Source organism: Hippoglossus hippoglossus, chromosome 13 (assembly GCF_009819705.1).
Source record: "Hippoglossus hippoglossus isolate fHipHip1 chromosome 13, fHipHip1.pri, whole genome shotgun sequence".
In the NCBI taxonomy this organism is placed as follows: Eukaryota; Metazoa; Chordata; class Actinopteri; order Pleuronectiformes; family Pleuronectidae; genus Hippoglossus; species Hippoglossus hippoglossus.
Window position 1 is genome coordinate 1,785,780 of NC_047163.1, and position 7,795 is coordinate 1,793,574.

The following is a 7,795-nucleotide window of genomic DNA, read 5'->3' on the forward strand; positions in this document are numbered from 1 at the left end:
GGAGCTGCTGCTGAGTCCCAGCCCCCTGCAGCCGGTGCTTTAGTGAACGTAGTGATAGTCAGCACCGTCAGTCATGATGGTCTGTGTGTGAGTCAGTCCCCTGTCTGGGACCTGGACAACTCATACTTACCTGGCAGGGGAGACACCATGATCAAGAAGGTGGTTCACCCAGGGCGAGGCTCAGCCATTGCACTTCGGCTGTGCTGACCCCTGCGAATTCCTCAAATGTGGGAATCTCGACTGCAAAATTTGTGGTAGTGGGGGACTGCGTTCGCGCTCTCCCCTGATAAAGTGTCCAAGAGAACAATGAGCTGCTTCCACATGAGAGGAGCTGAGAAGAGGCTCCTCACACAATCAGCTCAGGAACCAGGAGACACATCACATCCACTGAGACTCGTTTCTGCTGCTGCTTCACAGCCTGTTTCCTCTTGTCTGAGCACAACTAACACACACTCACTTTACTTCCTCTTCCATCTCCATTGTTTCCTCCTGCTGAGTTACACACTGAAACATGGACATCACACGTCCGTCACATTTCATTAGTACAGCTCATATCCACAGTTTGTCTCATGGAGCTGAACAAGGAGCTCCTCTGTTCTTCACCCTCGACCAGAGAGAGGAAAAACCACCAGAACTCTATGAACAGGGAAATAACGTAGAAAGCTCAGAGTCACATGTGAGGGGTTCGTCTCCCAGGACGGACACAAGAGCCACAGATGCTGAACACATCCACTAAATAACAGTATTTACACCAGTGATCAGAAGAAACACTTTGTAACATGACGGGAAAGTGTGTTTAAAGTATTTATACATGAGAACATGTCTGATAGAGATGAAGGGAGCAGCAGTGACTCATGAAGTGAGGAGTTATTGTCAGTAATGGTATGTTGATGAAACGTGTTGTTCACACTCCAGGACAGCAGGTGGCAGCAGTCAGGATGTCAGTCACCCACCAGCAGTAAACACAGAAACAGGAAGTGGTCCTGGGGGAGGTTCTAATCTCGACTGTCCAGACTTCAGACCTCTCACAGAGAGGGACTGTGAGGAGAAGGAGGACCTGACCTCCCACGTGTCTCCAGTATCGCTTCTCGGCCTTTTGGCTAAGATCAAGTGTAGTATCTGTTCTTATCAGTTTAATATCTGATACGTCCCCTACCCGGGGACCATATATTAAATTGATTTTTGGAACTGGGAGATGGAACAGGGGCTTGCTCCGTCCACTCCACGCATCGACCTGGTATTGCAGTACCTCCAGGACCGGTGCACCCCCCTCTCCATGTCTAACAGTAAACATGTTGTCACACTGATACAAGTCATGTGACTCCTGTACAATCACCTGTATGTGATCATGTGTTAATAAACTGTGAGCAGGTTTTTCCTTCTAGTTACTTGTATTTACAGGATTATGCTTTAATATTGTTATTTCAGTAATGAATGAAATTATTTTAAAATGATGAAGATATTTTATATCCCTCCATGTTACATATATGTATTTCAGCATAAGCTACAATATAATCTCATTGAATGTCTTTGACACATGTTATATTTCAGTTCATTAGTTAAACCTGTACAACTGCATGATTATCATTTCTATATGTTTGTTTATTCATCTCATTATTCTCTTTACGCTTGTTCTGTTTTTATTCTATTTTCAGTTTATTCATATCTTCCCTTCCTGTCTGCTGCTTGTCTTTGTAACTGTCACACAAGCTACTGGATACGTACATTTCCCTCCCTGACACTTTATTGTGATATTTTATATCACAATAATTTCTGGGACAATATATCATTCAACAAAATTAGTTATAATGACAGATCTACGTAATGTTTTCAGTAATGCACCAAGTTCGAGGTTAGACACTGACATGTCCCTCAGTGAATCGATGAAGAATCAAGACCTTGTGAATCAGAATCAAATCCATTTGGGAAACGAGTACAGCATGTTCTTAAAGAGACACAAGTAAAAGTGCAGAATAGTAAGTTTCAGTATAATATGTGACAGGATTCTCAGCACAGAAGAGGATTACATGTCAGAAGGTCCCTGCATGTGGACACAGTGGAGGACCTGATTGGAATAAGTACAATGTGTGTATATACATATATATAGTTTGAATCATTTACTGAACTGCTGTTATTTATTCATACTTGTGTAACTCAGCTGGATATAAAGCAGTGCAGCAACAAATCAAACCCACGTCCAGTGTGATCAGATGTTTGCTCCATATACAGACAGACAGTTGGTGGAACTAGATATGATTGGACATTTGGTTTGTTCTTTGACTTTTGCCTGTTATTTAAAAAAATACTGCCTGTTTTCTGCCTCTTTAATATTTTAATTACAACTAATGTTGACATTTATGTTATTATTTTTTTTATGTTTTCGTGGAGCCATTTTAACTTTTCTACATTTTATTATTGTGTTAAAATATTGATTATAACACTAATTTTAAAAAGTATGTGCACATCCTGGTGAACCTAAAAACATGAGAAATTAAAGTAAAGTAAAATATTTCTTTTCTTCTTAGTTCAGTTTATTGGCGGGTGGCAACCAACATCAAGGTGCATTACCGCCAAGAGAAAGTACTTCACTGACTGCACCCAACATTAAAGGAACATTAAAGGAATCCTATAAATGCTTTATAGTCATGATGCATTTGATGCGTTTATTTATATTTTTATGTTTATTTCATAGGCGTATAAAGTACATTGAATTGCCTTGCAGTTGAAATGTGCCACACAAAAAAACTTGACTTGCCGATGATTATGTCCCCAAAGGTTCCCAATAAACCAATAAACCGAACCCAAGAAGAAGACACATGCACACAGCACAGCAAAACAAAACACAAATCAAAGGAAATGTTTAAAGGAAACAAAGTCATGAGCTGTTCTCTGGATCTAAGCATCCAAAGTCACAGCTTTTAGATTCTTTAAGCCTTCACGAAGCAGCAGATGTCTGTCGTGCACCTTGACATCCCCCCCGCCTGTCATACGACTAAGCATCAGGTTCAGAGAGAGAATGAGTCATCCATATATTTGACAGAGACTATGGACCAGACACTGACCGATGACACCAGAAGACACCAGATCTTTGTTGCCCTCGTGACAAAAGAGGTCTTGACCCAGTGTGGAGTGGTGATCCAAACAGACAACTGCCAAACATGTTACAGTTACATCACACGAGTGACGAACAAGACGATGGAGTCGATCAACATTACTCCGAAAGGCTGCATCAAACAGAAAAACATCTCAGAAGTGTCCGATGCCGTGGTCGAGGACCTCAACAAGAGACTGAGCGGGACGGACGTGATGGCGGCTGCCTGGCCACTGCAGGACGCAGGTCTGGAGGAGCTCCTGGTGCTGTCCTTGCAGAAGCAACTCAAGGAGTACTGCTGTAGGCAGCGACTGGAATTTTTTTGTAGGATAATGTCCATTACTTCTGCCGTTTTATTAATTTGCGGTTTATGGGCTCTTTTATTTTTGTTGGCTCCTTAAAGAATGGGGTAATAACAGTATATCAGCGGGAACACTGGCCTCAGCAATGAGGTCTGTGTGACCAACAGCTTTTATGTTGTGTTTTCTCTCAGCGCTCGGGTTTCCTCCCAAAATCCAAATGTGGACGATAACATTTTTAATAAATGTCCAGAAAGAATAATTTCTGAGAGAGTTAGTTCTTTATTTAGAACGACTAGTGCGGCGGTGCCTGTTAAACCGGCCTGTTTAGAATGGGCTGTTTGTTTGGCCTGTGTTGATGCTTCGGAGCTACTTCAGAATTATTCCAGAACAAACAGCTCTACAATCTACTGTGACTGAGTATTTAGTGAATATAATAATGACATTTGTTGTTGTGTAGATTGGTCTGTTCAGTTAGTGTTGCATTATTTGCAGATGATGGGTTTATGTGGAAACGCTGAAGGAGTTTACAGTAACAGAACAACACAAGAAGGAATAAAAAGGTGATACGACAGAGTGTTAGTCTTTCCAAAGGCCATTCATCTCTAAATCAACACACAAAATGAAAACTACTGCACCTCCTGTGTTATTAACTCTGATGAACTGTGAAATAACTTCTGTGGACTGTGCAATAATCATATGAGATCTATGCACATTAAACTACTACTTTTTATGTCTGTGTGTACAGTATGAATGTGTATCTTTTTTTATATGAATGATTTCATATGCACTGAGTGACACTATCAAGTTCCATGTATCAGAATGCAATGACAACTATTCCATTTCTCTTCTTTTCATTGAAGAATATATTTCAAGAATAAAGTTGTATATTATGAGAGAGTCAGTTTTTGTAAACATGCAGCAAAGAGAACCTCAGTGTTGACGATAGTTTTCTATGGAGCCAGCAAAGCAGGGTAAGAAATGCTTTTATTTGATTATGACATGTTCCTTTCATATATTATAATTATTATAATTATTATTATAGGTGCAGGTCTTTCTGTTAGATATGAATTCATGGGCTCAAGCCACTGGAGCTTCTAGGCCACTAGTTATGTGAAACCTATGAACTCCAGTGGAACCCAGTGAAATGCTCTGTTTGTGGAGGATCTTTGTTCAGGGTCCTCCTCAGGAAGGACCCTGAACAAAGATCCTCAAAGAAGAAGGTCACCACAGACCTGGCGATGGCGAAACTTCCCAAGAGGAAATATGTCAGAAAATTATAGTTACCTGTAAATAACAAAGACTCACATTTCTACATTAGAACATTTCACTTGAGTATAACTGTGAACTCAGCCTCAGGTTCTCTCTGTGACTTTGTGCTCTCGTAAAGTTACAATTCCAATATTTATTTTCATGTGACAAACAAAGTGTTAAATTTTGCATGTTCACTTATTTAACGCACAAATGACAGATTCAGAAAAGTCTGCTTAAGATTAACAACGTAAAAAATGAATGAATACAGCAGACAGGTTTTCACTAACACATCAACACTAATACTCTGAATAAAGAGCTATGATGATCTCCACTAACTTTATTTCTGGAACAATCTAATGTGACATTAATACTAAAGTTACATTAACTTGCATAGTGATGAAGCTGATTCTCTTCCTTGTCCAAAGTCCAAGAGAAAGTATTTCTCACCCAGCTGCAAACATTTCTAGTTAACAATAATATATATGAAAAGTTCCACTCTGGTTTTAAACCTCGTCATAGCACTAGTTTGAACTGTTGATAAAGGAGACTCTGCCGTCCTGGTGCTCTTAGACCTGACGGCTGCTTTTGACACCGTCCATCACTCAAACCTGACTTCACGTATGGAAAACTCTGTAGGAATTAAAGCTGCTGCACTGAGGTGTTTTCAGTCGTAGTTAACAGACAGAGTGTCTCTGTCGCCCTGGGTGACTACTCCTCTGTAACAGATGCATCATGTCTTCAGCCTCAGACCAGGACTGTGACAGACACACTGACAGTACACAACACAGACTCACACCAGGACTGTGACGGACACGTGATGAGAAGATACTTTTCTAATTCAGACATTTGATGTAAACATGTTGAAGAGAGTGTTGTTCACACTCCAGGACAGCAGGGGGCAGCAGTCAGGATGTCGGTCACTCACTACCAGTAAACAAAGAAACCGGAAGTGGTTCTATTCAGAGGAGAAACGTGTGCTTTAAGGTTTTTTTAGTTTTTCCTGAATTTCAGATGTGGATCAAACCTCATTTGTTTCAGTTTCATTCATCTTTGATTCACTTGAACTGACAGTTGAGCTGTTTTTAGAAGTTAAATGAGATAAAACACACGGTTTTAGTTCAGCCTTTCATATGTAAATACCGCATTGCATGATGGGAGATGTAAGCACGGTTCATCACATAAAGAGTAAATAATGTCTGTCAGGTGTTGTACTGAACAGTATCGTGTGTATGGAGCTGCTGCTGAGTCCCAGCCCCCTGCAGCCGGTGCTTTAGTGAACGTAGTGATAGTCAGCACCGTCAGTCATGATGGTCTGTGTGTGAGTCAGTCCCCTGTCTGGGACCTGGACAACTCATACTTACCTGGCAGGGGAGACACCATGATCAAGAAGGTGGTTCACCCAGGGCGAGGCTCAGCCATTGCACTTCGGCTGTGCTGACCCCTGCGAATTCCTCAAATGTGGGAATCTCGACTGCAAAATTTGTGGTAGTGGGGGACTGCGTTCGCGCTCTCCCCTGATAAAGTGTCCAAGAGAACAATGAGCTGCTTCCACATGAGAGGAGCTGAGAAGAGGCTCCTCACACAATCAGCTCAGGAACCAGGAGACACATCACATCCACTGAGACTCGTTTCTGCTGCTGCTTCACAGCCTGTTTCCTCTTGTCTGAGCACAACTAACACACACTCACTTTACTTCCTCTTCCATCTCCATTGTTTCCTCCTGCTGAGTTACACACTGAAACATGGACATCACGCGTCTGTCACATTTCATTAGTACAGCTCATCTTCACAGTTTGTCTCATGGAGCTTAACAAGGAGCTCCTCTGTTCTTCACCCTCGACCAGAGAGAGGAAAAACCACCAGAACTCTATGAACAGGGAAATAACGTAGAAAGCTCAGAGTCACATGTGAGGGGTTCGTCTCCCAGGACGGACACAAGAGCCACAGATGCTGAACACATCCACTAAATAACAGTATTTACACCAGTGATCAGAAGAAACACTTTGTAACATGACGGGAAAGTGTGTTTAAAGTATTTATACATAAGAACGTGTCTGATAGAGATGAAGGGAGCAGCAGTGACTCATGAATTGAGGAGTTATTGTCAGTAATGGTATGTTGATGAAACGTGTTGTTCACACTCCAGGACAGCAGGTGGCAGCAGTCAGGATGTCAGTCACCCACCAGCAGTAAACACAGAAACAGGAAGTGGTGCTGGGGGAGGTTCTAATCTCGACTGAGTCCAGACTTCAGACCTCTCACAGAGAGGGACTGTGAGGAGAAGGAGGACCTGACCTCCCACGTGTCTCCAGTATCGCTTCTCGGCCTTTTGGCTAAGATCAAGTGTAGTATCTGTTCTTATCAGTTTAATATCTGATACGTCCCCTACCCGGGGACCATATATTAAATTGATTTTTGGAACTGGGAGATGGAACAGGGGCTTGCTCCGTCCACTCCACGCATCGACCTGGTATTGCAGTACCTCCAGGACCGGTGCACCCCCCTCTCCATGTCTAACAGTAAACATGTTGTCACACTGACACAAGTCATGTGACTCCTGTATAATCACCTGTATGTGATCATGTGTTAATAAACTGTGAGCTGATTTCCCCTCCATGTTACATATTTGTATTTCATCATAAGCTACAATATAACCTACTTTCTTCTGACTCTTCCCACTTGTAGAGTCGGTTGTTAATAGTGTGTCAACATTTTACGTTAAAACCTCAAAGGAAACCGAGAGAAGAAGAAGAAGAGGAAGAAGCCTCCGACATGTTTTCTCCTCGGTTTCATTCCAAAGACACTTTGTGCTTCTCTTCGTTGTGAAATCAGCTTCACACAGTTTGCAGCTAAAGGTTTTTTCTGAACACTTGTTCTCACACTTTAACGACTTGTCTCCACTGAATCTTCAGCGATGTTCGTCTCCGCCATTTTTCAAATGTTTCCTCCTGAGGACGCGGCTTCGTCACGTGAGCGACACAGGGCACGTGATTGGCTGGTTTACTGGTGTGGCTGTGTATCATAACAGACCCGACTAATCGATGACTAACTTAGTCTAAACTACTTTTATAATCGATTCATGATTAGTTGTTGCAGTCCCACTAAATATGCCTGATTTATTTTCCATCAAGATCAATTAATTATCACCTGC

General features: G+C 41.9%; 4 non-coding genes across 4 annotated transcripts; all 4 read left to right on the forward strand.

The window, feature by feature from the left end:
• Positions 1–122: 122 nt before the first annotated feature.
• On the forward strand, positions 123–286 carry LOC117773552. The gene has a single exon (XR_004615977.1). It is a non-coding gene; the product is annotated as a U1 spliceosomal RNA (small nuclear RNA).
• Positions 287–1,080: 794 nt separating this feature from the next.
• On the forward strand, positions 1,081–1,271 carry LOC117773502. Its single transcript, XR_004615931.1, has one exon. It is a non-coding gene; the product is annotated as a U2 spliceosomal RNA (small nuclear RNA).
• A 4,726-nt stretch (positions 1,272–5,997) lies between these two features.
• Positions 5,998–6,161, forward strand: LOC117773553. Its single transcript, XR_004615978.1, has one exon. It is a non-coding gene; the product is annotated as a U1 spliceosomal RNA (small nuclear RNA).
• A 796-nt stretch (positions 6,162–6,957) lies between these two features.
• On the forward strand, positions 6,958–7,148 carry LOC117773503. Its single transcript, XR_004615932.1, has one exon. It is a non-coding gene; the product is annotated as a U2 spliceosomal RNA (small nuclear RNA).
• Positions 7,149–7,795: the final 647 nt, after the last annotated feature.